The sequence below is a fragment of the Arvicanthis niloticus genome, chromosome 2, assembly GCF_011762505.2.
Source record: "Arvicanthis niloticus isolate mArvNil1 chromosome 2, mArvNil1.pat.X, whole genome shotgun sequence".
NCBI classification, from domain to species: domain Eukaryota; kingdom Metazoa; phylum Chordata; class Mammalia; order Rodentia; family Muridae; genus Arvicanthis; species Arvicanthis niloticus.
This window is the reverse complement of record NC_047659.1, coordinates 4,799,041-4,812,727: the sequence shown is the minus strand read 5'-3', so window position 1 is coordinate 4,812,727 and position 13,687 is coordinate 4,799,041. Positions and strand designations below refer to the sequence as shown.

The 13,687-nt window shown below is 44.8% G+C and overlaps 1 non-coding gene across 1 annotated transcript; it reads left to right on the top strand.

Moving 5' to 3' along the window:
• The first annotated feature begins 12,741 nt into the window (after positions 1-12,741).
• On the top strand, positions 12,742-12,867 carry LOC117704829 (U6atac minor spliceosomal RNA). Its single transcript, XR_004606347.1, has one exon. It is a non-coding gene; the product is annotated as a U6atac minor spliceosomal RNA (small nuclear RNA).
• The last annotated feature ends 820 nt before the right edge of the window (positions 12,868-13,687 follow it).

Below are 13,687 nucleotides of genomic sequence, written 5' to 3'. Positions count from 1 at the left end.
AAACCTACAGGGCATTTGTTATTTTCCTTGTTGCTATATGACAAAACCCCTAACAAAAGCAACTTAAAGAAGTAACCATTGCGGGGGCTCACAGTCATCAGACTGGAGAAGGTGTGGCTACAGGGCCTTGAAGCGACTAGTCACATGGTGTCCCTGCTGAGGAAGCAGAGAACCAAACGCCAGAGCTCAGCCCACTGTCTCCTTATTCAGGCTAGAACCCCAGCCCATGAGGTGGTGCTGACCAGTTTCAGGGTGGGTCTTCCTACCTGGATAAGCACAATCTAGAAAATTCCTCGAGTACATGCCTGGACGTTTGTCTAGTAAGTGACACTGGACCTGTCAACTTGACAGTCAACATTAATCACCACACGTGGGAATCACATATATGCACAATACATATGCAATGGGAGGTGATTGGTCCACCACAGCCCTTACTGGAGACCCAAAGCATAACTACATACCAAACCACAAGCCCAGGGCATTCCACAGCATCCCAGAGTCCTCTGGGGCTGTAGACTCCAGTTCAGTACGTGAATGTCAGCCAAGGTGCTAGAACAGGATCAAAACACTCCAAAATTGGCCGGTGTCACCTCCCCACCACCCTGTGAGCCTTCCAACTTTTAGTTTTTCCATCTGGAAATAGGACAGCCATAGCTGGGCCTCCTGAGCCTGCCCCAGAGCCAAGCCTGAGGCCCACATTATGTACTTCTCTGATCAGTCCCTTTGGGAAAAAAGAACTGAATGAAGCCCAGTCTTGGTGGGCAACTTGTCCAAGCCAAAGAGAAGTGGGAGTTAACTAGAGCAACCCTGTCCAAGGCCTGAGGCTCAGAGGTGGGGAGCAAAAACACCTTCGCTCGGGAACCAGGACCAGTTTGGCTCTTCCAGAGCCTCTGCACCCTAAGTGGTGCAAGCCCGCCTCCACGTGGAGACTGGTGGAATTTCCTCCAGATCAAGAGTAGAAATTGCATCTGAGATCTGGGAAACTCAGACTCCCAAAAGTATGGAGGTAAATGCTGGACAAGGCTGAAACAGCTTTCTTGCCTGAATGATGCTGACCCAATCTATATCTCGCATCCAATGCACCATTAAACGTGGCATAACTGCAGAGGAATCAAACTGGATAGGTTGGATTTGTTGGTTAATAATGCTAAGCAGATTCGAGACTCCATTTTGTAGAGTAGTTAGAGAAGCTCAGTTTAGCTGGTTGGCTAAAACATGGACCACAAGGTGAGCGGCACAAAACTAAAATCTACAACTGTTTCGGGGTCACAGAGGAAAGTGTCGACCCTCAGAGAGACTGAAACGTTACACTAGATTATTCCCGCGTGTTTGCTCATCTATGTGGGGGTGGTTGAGAACACTGCTCTTAGCATGACTGTGAGAAGCCATTTTTCCAGGGATCCCCAGCATCAGTGAGAAACACTGTGGTCTTGCCCCATATGTCAAGAACTACAAGTGTGAACCACAGCCATGCTGGGGCCCATAGCTGCAATGAGGGTAATTGTACATGGTCAATAACAATGTAACATGAGACCCAGTGGCAGAGGAATCTTGAGTTCCAGGCCAACCTGGTCCAGGATGGTCAGGGCTATACAAAGAAACCTCATCTCAGAAAACAAACAAACAAACAAACAAACAAACACGATATTACATGGGCTTGGTGATCATAAGGACACCGGAATCAAAGAGTAGAAAAATGAGCTAACTCTGGGAGAGTTGGGATGCTGACCAGCTGACAGAGGTATCCTCAGAGGGGAGACAGACAGACAGTCTACACTGTTACTGATTTTATGAGTAAAAGCTTTGAACTTAAGTGAACAGAGTCTAACTTGAACTGGCAAAGCAGAGTCTTGTAGCTTCTCAACTAATTGAACCAGCCTATAAACCAATAGGTCTCGCTTGCACTAATGTCTTAAATTCCTTTCACACTTTGCTTTTTGAGACAGGGTTCTCTGTGTAGCCCTGGCTGGCTTGGAACTTGTTCTTTAAACCAGGCTGGACTTGAGCTCACAGATCCGCCTGCCTCTGCCTCCCAAGTGCTGAGATTAAAGGTGTGCGCCACCACCACTCACACCTATTTTTTTTTAAAACAAATCTTCTTTAATGTTTTTTATGGGCTGGAGAGATGACTCTGTGGTTAAGAGCACTGGTTGCTCTTCCAGAGGGCCTGAGTTCAATTGCTACCAACCACATAGCAGCTCATAACCATCTGTATGGAATCTGATTCCCTCTTCTGGTGTGCATGAAAGCAAAATAATCATATACATAAAATAAATCATATACATAAAATAAATTTATAATATATATAAATATATTAATATATATATATATAAATTTATTTTATGTATATGATTATTTACATATATTTTATATATTTTACAACAGGCAGTTGTGACACACCAAACACCTTTAATCCCAGCACTTGGGAGGCAGAGGCAGGCAGATCTCTGAGTTCGAGGCCAGCCTGGTCTACAGAACAAGTGCCAGGACAGCCAGGACTACACAGAGAAACCCTGTCTCTAAATAAATAAATATTAAATTTATTTGTGGGGGGCGAGGAATGCTGTGACTTGCATTCATGTGAAAGTCGGATGACAACCTGTGAGAGTCAGTTCTCTCTTTACAACATGCTGGGCTCAGGGATCCAGCTCAGGCCATGGAGCTCAGAGGTGACATCCCTTACCCACTGAGCCATCTTTTTGTTTGTTTGTTTGTTTGTTTGTTTTTCGAGACAGGGTTTCTCTGTGTAGTCCTGGCTGTCCTGGAACTCACTCTGTAGACCAGGCTGGCCTCGAACTCAGAAATCCGCCTGCCTCTGCCTCCCAAGTGCTGGGATTAAAGGCGTGCACCACCACCGCCCGGCCCCACTGAGCCATCTTGCTGGATGTGATGGTTTGAATGAAAATGTCCCCATAGGCTCACAGATGAAAAAAAAAAAAAAAAGAAAGGAAGGAAGAAAGAAAGAAAAGAAGGAAAAAAGAAAGAAAGAAAGAAAGAAAGAAAGAAAGAAAGAAAGAAAGAAAAAGGGAAGACACGACCACTCCTAGGCATGGAGGAAGAAAAGGTTTACTGTAGACAACAGGAAGCAGGAACATCTGAGAGTCCAGAGTAGACTTTGACTGTACTGTGAACCCCAAGGTTGTGCTATTTACTGAAAAAAAACACAAACAAACAAACAAAACCTTACTTTTAGTTGTGGTGTGGCTCAGCCCTTAGCATACAGCTCTAATTCCTCTAGCTAGAATACAGACACACCCTTATTACTCACCTTTAATCCCAAACAATGAAGATTAAGTGAGTTTGTAGAAAGAAGTACCCATACTTGAAAGTGATGTCTAGGGTTGGAGAGATGGCTCAGCAGTTAAGAGCACTGACTGTTCTTCCAGAGGTCCTGAGTTCAGTTCCTGCAACCAACTGTAATGGGATCCAATGCCTTCTGTTGTGTCTGAAGACAGCTACAGTGTACTCATATACACAAAACAAATACATAAGTCTCTTAAAAATTTTTAGCCAGGCGGTGGTGGTGCACGCCTTTAATCCCAGCACTTGGGAGGCAGAGGCAGATGGATTTCTGAGTTTGAGGCCAGCCTGGTTTACAGAGTGAGTTCCAGAGAACAGAGTACAGAGAAACCCTGTCTCGAAAAAAAAAAAAAATTAAAAAGTGATGTCTAATTGAGTGGCAGACAAAGTGATAAACCAAAGAAAGATTTGACCCAACTCTCATGAGAAGAGAGAAAAAAGGAAGCTACTTAAGGGGCAGTGAAAAAGGAGGAGGCAGCCGGGCAGTGGTGGCGCACGCCTTTAATCCCAGCACTTGGGAGGCAGAGGCAGGTGGATTTCTGAGTTCTAGGCCAGCCTGGTCTACAGAGTGAGTTCCAGGACAGCCAGGGCTACACAGGGAAACCCTGTCTCGAAAAACCAAAAAAACGAAAAGAAAAAAAGAAAAGAAAAAGGAGGAGGCAGTTTTATTAGAGACTTTTACAGACACAGGTGAAGAGAGAACAAGCCAGAGAATGAGAAGGAACCAGATGATTAGAACAAATTGCCAGAGTTACTTTGAAGCCAAGCAGAGCCAAAAGTCAGAGGCCAAGAGTAAGAAGCCAGATTGAATCGTTCAGCTTGAAGAGGAGTTTGAGCCAGAACAGCTAAATTGAACCAGCCAGCCAGAGTTCAGAGAGAACAAGAAAGGGTGAGCTTATTCAGCATCAAGTCTCAGAGGCTGAAAACATTCTAAGCCTACAGTAGATTGTATGCAGGCTAGAAGCTTCCAAGACTAGGCCAAGGTTAGCAGACTGAAGCACTAAGCCTCAGAGACAACGATTAAATAGTGGAGAACAAAAGATACGTTTACAGGACATGACCAGTCTGAGCTGAGCCAGGAGGCGGGGTGGGGGGTGGAGGAGCAGAAGAACCAGGTGCAACAGCCAAGAGGGCAAAAGTACAAAAGGGGCAGGTAACTAAAATGGCTGGGTTATACAGGGAATAACAGTCCAGCCCTTTGGGTTGGTGGAGAATTTGGGGGTAGGGGGTGGGGTATGCCAGACAGGAGGACCCAGCAACAGGTAGGGACTGAGGGATACTGGAAGAATCTGGTGGCCAGGTTCACTTTGATATGTTAAAAAAGCATCTCAGACATTTGTTCTAGGGTTTGAGACTTATACAATAGGAAGTGGCACTATTTGAAAAGATTAGGAGGTGTGGCCTTGTTGGAGGAAGTGGTTGTGGGATTTGAGGTTTCAAAAGTCCAAGCCAGGCCCAGTGGCTTTCTTTCTCTTTCTGCTGTCTCCATATCCAGACATACAACTCTCAACTACTCCAGTACTGTGTCTGCCTGCATGCTTCCATGCTTCCCACCATGATAATAATGGACTAAACCGAAACTGTAAGCAAGCCCCAATTAAATGCTTTTCTTTATAGGCACACACCTTTAATCCTAACACATAGGAGGCTGAGGCAGATAAATCTGTTAGTTCAAGGTCAAGCCGGTCTACAGAGTGAGTTCCGGGAAAGCCAGGGATACACAGTGAAAAAAAAGAAATTGCTGTGGTCATGGTGTCTTTTTACAGCAATAGAACAGTGAGTAAGACAGTAGTACCAAGGAGAATATTGCTGTGACAGGCCTGACCATGCTTCTTGTTGGCAGAGTGTGAACTCTGAGGCTTTGGATTAGGGAAGCAATTGAATGCTTTAAGTGGGGCTTAATGGGTCATATTGCATATTATGATGGCCTGGCTCAAGAGGAGAAGAATATTATTTAATGGCCTAGAGACAGTTCTTGTGGTATTTTGACAAAGAGTGTGGCTGCTTTTCGCCCTTGTCCTAAAACTCTGGATGAAGCTAAACTGAAGAGTTCCAGATTAATGCTGTTGTTGTGAGAATAAATTGTAAAAATGAAATTTTAGATCTCAACATGAAAGATTCTTAGGTTCAGAGTTTCAATTAACACTCAAGTGTTAGCTGCCCCTGGGGTGTATCCCCGGGGACTTGAACTAACATCTCAAAAGAACAAAGGACCCAAGATAGAGGCAATAAAACACCTGGATAAACAGTCACTTAAAAGAATTCTCCCGGATATACAGATGTAAATTTGGGAGTGAGATACAGATGTAAATAAGGACAGAGACTGGGAAGGAACCAAGCTTGAGAACGGATGGATGTTAAAATCAGCCTTTGTAGTTACTGATTAAGAGGTAAAACTGCCTTTATGAGCCTTGTGAATATTAACATATAAACGACCTCAACTCTGATTCAAGACACTCTTTTGTCTACATACAAGAGAGTCCTGGTGCACCAGTATCAATAAACCTCATGTTATTACAACAAGTCCTGCCTGTGGGTTCTCTGTGGGAGCACGTCCCTTGATTTTAGATACTTTAGTCCAACATTGTCAGAGGAGATTTCAAGACAGCCTAGTACTGACCGGGTGGTGTGACTATTAGAATCACTTATGCAGATCTATAATGAAAAGGAGTAATCTGGATGAAGAGAAATACAAATTGTCCCCTGGGAGGAGAACTGAAGTACCGGAAGGTGTAATGGAGCTAAATCCTGTGCCCAAGGAGATAAAACATTTAAAGAAAAGTCTGAGGCTAAATGGAATAAAGGGAGTGGTGACCTCAGGGCAGGACCCCACCCAGCTAAGCTTCCAGTTTGTGAAAAGGAACTAAAGGACTGCTTAAACAATGGGGGAAACCCTTGAAAACAGAAAGCTGTTGCAGATGTAACTGAAGGAGGGGCCATGTTCCAGCCACAGGAAGCTGTAGAACTTGGCAGCTTCAGTCTCATGGTTCTGGCTTTAGAGTCGATAATACAAGAAAAGCGGTGGTGGTGGCGCATGCCTTTAACCCCAGCACTTGGGAGGCAGAGGCAGGCGGATTTCTGAATTCGAGGCCAGCCTGGTCTACAGAGTGAGTTCCAGGACAGCCAGGCTTACACAGAGAAACCCTGTATCTAAAAACATGAAAAAAACAAAAAACAAAAAAACAACAACAAAAAAAAAAAAAAAAACAAGAAAGAAGTTGTGGAATCTCCCTCTATTGCTAAGAAAAGTGACTGAGGCAAGGTATGTGTAAGGGGTGTCCTGCATAGAGGCCCAGAGAGCCCTGGATTTTTGTTGGAGATACAAGATTTGTGGGATACCTGCCAAGGAGAGCTACAGACTGTGTGTGGAACCAAGTCAAGTGGAAGAAGTGTGTTGTAGTCAACATAATGACAGGAGTTGGAGATCTGAAGAGCACTTTGACATCAGACATGAAGATGCAGAGTTTGGAGTTTGCCCTGTTGGTTTTCAGTCTTGCTTTGGTCCAGTATTTCCTCACTATGCCCCCTTTCCTCTGTTTTGAAATGGTCATGTATATTCTGTGGCATAGTATGCTGGCAATATGTAATCTGTTTTTTATTTTGATTTTACAGGGAGTCACAGTTAAGAGATTTCCTTGAGTCTCACTTTGGACTATGAAGCAGCCTTGAGACTAAATGATTAGAGGGCCTTTTAGACTGAATGTAGTTCTTCACATTATGATATGGCTACACGCCTGTGGAGGCCAGGGGAGTGGATGTGATAGTTGGCACCTTGCAGGCTTACAGATTTTAATGCACGGTCTTCAGGGAGTGGATCAAGAGGTGTGGCCTTCTTGGAGCAAGTGTGTCACTCAGGAGTGGGCTTTGAGGTTACAAGCCAGGGCTATAACTTTAATTTTTTCAAATTCTATTTTCAAAGATGGTTCTTAAACACTTTACCCTCCCTTGTAGCCCACCACCCACCAGAGGTAGTGGAAAAGAAAACAAACGGGGAAAGTGGACCTGTTTAGAAAGGTTCTTTGGAGCAACTCCCATCTGTGTTGTCTGGAAATCAGCAGTTCAGTTCACAGGTTAGCAGCGGCAGCTCAATCCACTCACAAACACTTCACAGATGCACCAGCAGTCCAGTTTGGTAGAGTCAGGTTAGCAACAGTGATGACAGGACCTAGCAGAGACAGCCAGGCCTCAGCCTCAGCTTGAGTCAGCAGGAGGGACCAACAGGGACACCAGAAGTTCTCAGCTGTGTCTCTTCAGAGAAATGAAGATCAGTGAAGACTCAAGCCCCACAAGTGTTACACAGCTAGGAGAACCAGCACGCCAAGCTCTGTCTCTATAACTCCATGGAATCCTATTTATACCCTCCAAATACCACTCCTCCATGTGCCTTGCATCAGCACGTGTCTTGCCTTGGCACCAGTCCATAGAAGCAGTAAGAAACTGCAGCAAACCACCAAAACTTTTATGGTGTGTTTTCTTTTACAAGTCCCAACAAATGCAACTCAACTATACAATGTAAGGCAGACCAACATACGTGTTGTCAGCACATAATCCTTCATCACGTGTCCTTACACGTGTTTGCTTTAGCAGAACATCCTCTCTCCTGTATCTTCTTCAGAGAAATGTTCCTTCAAGTGTTTGCCCCAGCAAAACACCATCCTACTGACTTTCCAAAGAACCCTTAAGTTTCCACTTCACAGGCCAATATCTTTTTTTTCCTGCTTCTGGTGGATCTGGATGTAGAACTCTCAGCTACTTCTCCAGAACCATGTCTTCCTGATGTGCTGCCATGCTTCTTGCTATGATGATAATGAACTAACCCTCTGAGAATGTAAGCCAACCCCATTTACATGTTTTCTATGATAAGAGTTGCCATGGTCACACAGTCTCTTGCTTCACTGTAAGAGAGCACTGACAATGAAGACCCCCCATACTCGGGAGACCCTTCCTCAAGCCTCCGGAAATCGCGACCACCCAAAAATCACAAGAAACCATACCTGGATGCAATCAGCAGAGGTTTATTAGGGGAGGAGCCGGCGGTCAAAAACGACAAGCTCTTTAGCTCCAAGAGCAGGGTTTTTGGCCCTGTGTGGTGGGTTAAAGGGTCTTTTATAGCATGGGGTGGGGGGAGGAAGGCATTTTCGCGCGCTTACACATGATTGGTTGTTTTACAAATTTTGAACATAGCACTGGGAAGACCAAGGGAGGGGTAACCAAGAACAGTGGAACATTTCAGAGAATCTAGCCCAAATGATCTAGAGTCATGTGAGATCACTCTGCACACTTATTCTTCTCAAAAATGTGGTTTTTACCATGCTATTGTGTCCTATCCTGCCATTTCAGATTACTATCTTTACTTTTTCCGGCTATAGGGCTATGGCCCCACCTAGGTGGTAGCATCTTTATCTGTAGTCAGGAATGCCTTCCTGCCTTGGGCGAGGCTTGGGGAATGTAATCCAGCAAGTGTCCTTCACCTGGAATGTGAAGGCCTGAAATCTTATTTTCAGTTCTGAGTTCTGTAAGGCCAAAAATCTACACATATTTCATAAAATGGCCTTTATAATTTTTCACTCTACAACTACACAGGTGGTTCCCACCTGAGACATTCTTCCACAGAAGAGGATGTAATGGAAATTACACATCTGGTGAAGAAATGCTGATTTTTTAAGCCTCTCAGAGGCTCATAAGCACGGACTTTGGCTTCTTGTCATTTGTTTCCCTTGAGAACTTCAGTTTAACAGAACCCTTACCATATTTGCTTTATTTAAAAAAAAGAAATTGCCAGGCAGTGGTGGCACACGCCTTTAATCCCAGCACTTGGGAGGCAGAGGCAGGTGGATTTCTGAGTTCAAGGCCAGCCTGGTCTACAGAGTGAGTTCCAGAGCAGCCAGGACTACACAGAGAAACCCTGTCTTGAAAAACAAAACAAAACAAAACAAAAAATCATGTGTGGCGCATGTATGTTTGCCTATGCATGTATATGTGCTGCCCAGTGGCTGACACTGAAGGCCGCCCTCAACCACGCTATACTTTCATTTCTTGAGACAGGCTCTCTCAGTGGACCTGGAGCTCACTACTTCAAGGTATCTTGCCAATGAGCTACAATGAACCTGTGTCCACTAGCAGCTCGTCACACTGTCTCCAGCACAGGGTTACAGACATGGGCCACAAGACCTAGTTTTTATGTGGGTGCTAAGGCTCCAAACTTGCGTCTTACACCTGCACAGCACTTTACCCACTGAGCTTTTGAGTTACCCTATTGGCCCCCTTTTTCTGTTGTTCTTTTTCTCATCTGCTCTCGATTGCTTTAGCACTTCACAACTCAACTTGTATGCTCACTGCGGTCACTGAGGTCCACAAGAGTCTCTTCTACCCGGTAAAGACCATGGTCATCAGGGCTCAGTAACGTTCTGAATTCACATCCTTCACAACACACCAGATGCAGACCCACTTTCCTTACTGTTTCCTCCATCAAGTTCTTCCCAAGAGCTCCAAGTTTTGGATCCCAGGAGGGGCTCTTCAGCACAGATATAATTGCATTCTCTTTCCTTCATGCCCCTGCACAAGCTGGACTTAGGTAGTGTCCTAATTTCATGTCTGTTGCTGTGATAAAATGCCCTGACCAGAATATATATATACCAATTACGAAGACTGGCTGCTCAGCAAAAGACTGGTTCAATAACCAGCATCCACATGGCAGCTCACAAGCACTGTAACTCCAGTTACACGTTCCTCTTCTGGTCTCTGCATGTACATCCCATACATACAAGCAAGCAAAATTCTCATAAACATATAATTTAAAAAAAAATAGTAAAATTAAAAAATAAAGGACATTCCCGTAAATGTGATTCTTGGGAAAACAGGTTAATTTTACTGAAATATGTCTTGTGAAATGTTTGGGACATACACTTAAAAATAATTCACTGTTTTATCTGGCATTGTAGTTTAGCTGTGTGTGTGTTCTATCTAGCAACTGGTTAGTGAAGTGACCTGAACGTTTTTGGCTTCTAGAACTTTCTCTATGTAGATCATGACGTACTTAGGAGCATTTAAGGACAGCCAACAGTTCAGAAGTGATTGTTCTACTTGTTTATCTTCATGCTCTAGACTCTAGGCACATGGGAAAAAGCCGCTCTACCTGTAGCCCAGCCAAGCTGCTGGCCTCAGCAAGTTCTCACTGTTTCTTAATCCCTGGAGTATCAGTAAGATTTGGCCTGGCATGGTTCATGGCAAGGACCTCAGTGAGGGAAGCCTATGCTGACCAGACATACTCAGTGAACACCTTGAGCCTTCCTGTGAGCAGGTGCCAGTGTGGTAGCTCAAGGCCCAGAGGCACCAGCAAAGCATCCTCAATTAATGAATGCAACAAAGAGCCTCCCTGTTTCCCACAGGTTCTGCAGGTTGTCCATGAAAGAACTGTGTCCTAGTAGGCTCTCTCAGCACGGTCCAGACCCTAAGACACTCCTCTAGTTGCCTTTCCTTACCCTGAGTCACTACAGCTTTATCTCTAAATGTGACAGTGACCCCCACCTGCACCAAATGCAAACCTAGGCAATTACGGTAGGAACCACAGAGGACCAGCGAGAGGATTCAGTGGGTAAAGGCATCCAGAGAATGGTGTGATGGTCTGAGTTTGATCCCAGGGACCCGCATGATAGAAGTGACTCTAAAAAGTTGTCAGGGGACAACATACCTTTGTTTTGTTTTTAAAGCTTAAGAGATCTGCTCTGGGGTTCCTATGGAAGCTGCTGCCCCCTCCTCCCACTTTTTGCGATGAACTTGTCAATCCACAAAAAGGATGTGGCCGTGCTGGTCCCAAACCAAAACTGCCAATTCATTCTCCCAGCTCCAGGCAACACAATGCCCTGCAAATTACCCAAGATACACAAAGTGTTACTCCCAACCCTGGGTACAGCTCCCACCTCCAGGATGCTGACCCAGACCCTGGCCCATGCTCTCTCATACGACCTGCGGGGTAACCTGTTCTTTCTTTCCATCTGCGAGCAATTTTCCATCTGCAGCCAACAAGCTTGTCCTAAAACTTCGAAGTAGAAAAACCTGACTCAATAATGCTAGCCTGTGGGATGTGGTGCCACAGGCCTTTAACCCAGCACTGAGAATGCACAGGCAAGCAGGTATCTGAGTCCAAAGCAAGTTCAAGTTACTATGGTCTACATAGCAACTTCCAGAACAATCAAGTATATATATATGTGTGTGTGTGTGTGTGTGTGTGTGTGTGTGTATACATATATATATATTTGATTATATATATATATATATATATATATATATATATATACTTGATTATGTATAGTTCTACAGACCTTCTCTACATAACTAATGCTAGTTTCCCAGATGTGCTATGCATGCCCACCCTATCCACAATACCTAGCTGAACAACCCTGGCACCACTTTGATGTTTGTTTGTTTGTTTGCTTGTTTCTAAGACACATCTCCTTCACCTAGACTGGGCTGGCCTTAGGACTCAATTTCCCTGCCTGCCTGCATTTCCCAGGTACTGAGAGTACAGGTATGCACCACATGCATGCAGGCATGCACCACATGCATGCCTGTAACCACATGCATGCCCAGCTAACTGTAAAACACAAGCAGCACGAAAAATACAAAGTAAACACAGCCGATACACACAGCTCCTTCACTGTTTGTTTGCGTATGTGCACATGTGTGCACTAGACCATGCATTTGTAAAAATGTGCATGACACTTGTGGAGGTGTGAGCATCCCTGTGCTTGTTTAGACACGTGTGCACTCTTAACACACCGTGGTTTTACCAAGGGAGCTGGTACCACCAGGCTGTTCTGGCTTGATGTCTTCAATAAAATGGACTTAACCGAAAATTCCCCGATATAGGTACAAAAGCTGGGATAGCCACCATGGTGTAGAAGCCATTCACTTCCTCGAATCCAGAGCGCCAGCTGACGTGTAGCCAGCCGTCGTCGCTGCGCATGCGAGGATAATGGTAGCGGGAGCCGAGGAGCATGCGCAGACTCCGTACACAGCTTTCCCCGCAACTTAAGCGCTTACAACCCGTCGCCCGGAAATCCATGTAGGATTAACAGACGCTCATCCTCTGAGTCGTCACCGCCCACTTCCACTTCCCGCCGTCCGCAAGCGTGTCCCGGTTGGATGTGCGCCCACCCTGTTTTGTTTCCGGGGAATCTGTTTTGCTCAAGAACGTTCACAACTTCCGGTGTTCCTTTCGGCCTGTGATTGGCTGGTTTTATGAATTAATTAAAGCATGGCACGGTTAAAATCGAATAAACCGTTTTTACTCTTAAATGACAGCGCTTAAATTATGAAACAACCAAATAAAATATAGTACTTTTCAGCAACATCTTTTGTGGCTAGTAAACAATATTCACCATTATCTAAAGAGGTTTCAGTTTTGGGGCTTTAAATATGTCGTGGGAGGCACAGTAAGCTGTGTTGTATGAAAGGAGAGAAGGTTAGCACTCCCCTTGACAAGGATGGAAGAGGCCCTTGGGCCTAACAACACACATACGGTTAAGGCATTGCCACCTACTTCGTGGCATCTAACCACTGTTTTTTTGTTTTTCCTGGAAGCTCAAGGATGCAATCTTGTACACATTTCTTGCTCGAGATTTCTATTCTGATCACTATCTCCAGCCCTCTTAACCAGTGTTAAGACAGATTTGGGACAGATGTAGATTACTTCAGTTTCATTCTGAGGCTCGGAGGGCTGTATGGTAAATAGCTCAACTTCCCACCTAATAAAAGCTATTTTCTCATCAACTCCATATATTGGGGTTTTCCTGACAGAATCGGGATTAATTAAGAATTAATGCTTAAACAGCAAATAGACCCTGAACACGACTCCAGACAAACAGGTAGCTGTGCCTGGGAGCTCATATGGGCTCTCCTAAAGCAGCTTGTACCAGGAGTTGGCATCCACACAGGTTTCCTTAAATTGACTGTGGCACCTAATCTGTGTCTTTAGTAGCAGAAACCCATGCAGTAGGTACATGTATGTGTGTACTGTGATGTGTTAAAGGATAGCCATTTGTGTGCATGTGCGTGTACACAAACACGTGTGCTGTATACGGCCTGTACTCATGTAAACAAGAGTACACATATGGTGTGGGCACACAACACAAAATTCTAAAAAGCATTAAGACAAAGAAAAACGAAAATCACATGCTTGCTTTAATCTCAAAAGCAGAATTGAGAAAGACCTGTGACATTTGAAGCAGGTAACAGGGATGGGGGAGGGGCTGTGCAACACACTGCTCTTTCCACATCTTATTTCTGCTAGGCAGGGTCAAATACAGTACAGGCTGAACTCACACTCCGCATCCTCCTGCCTTCTCCCAAATTCTGGGATTATGGGCATGACACACCACACCCAATG